The following is a 344-nucleotide window of genomic DNA, read 5'->3' as shown; positions in this document are numbered from 1 at the left end:
ATGTGGGCGAGACTTACGTATTATAATTGCTGGAAGTCTTGCCACATATTAATCTGGTATTTTTATCCTTTTCCCCTTTTTTCTAGTTTTTACACTACGAGGTATTTACGACGATTTCTGCTTACGTGGAATTAACGAGTGTTATGTTTAAATCCTTTTACGTGGTATTTACGACGATTTCATCCAACGTGGTCTTTACGACGATTTCTGCTTACATGGAATTAACGAGTCTTTTGTTTAAATCCTTTTAAGTGGTGTCTACGACGATTTCTGCTTACGTGGAATTAACGATATTATGTTTAAATCCCTAAAATCCGAAACCTCCAAACCCCAAACCCCAAACC

Source organism: Brassica oleracea, chromosome C2 (assembly GCF_000695525.1).
Source record: "Brassica oleracea var. oleracea cultivar TO1000 chromosome C2, BOL, whole genome shotgun sequence".
Classification (NCBI taxonomy): domain Eukaryota; kingdom Viridiplantae; phylum Streptophyta; class Magnoliopsida; order Brassicales; family Brassicaceae; genus Brassica; species Brassica oleracea.
This window is presented reverse-complemented; position numbering follows the sequence as displayed.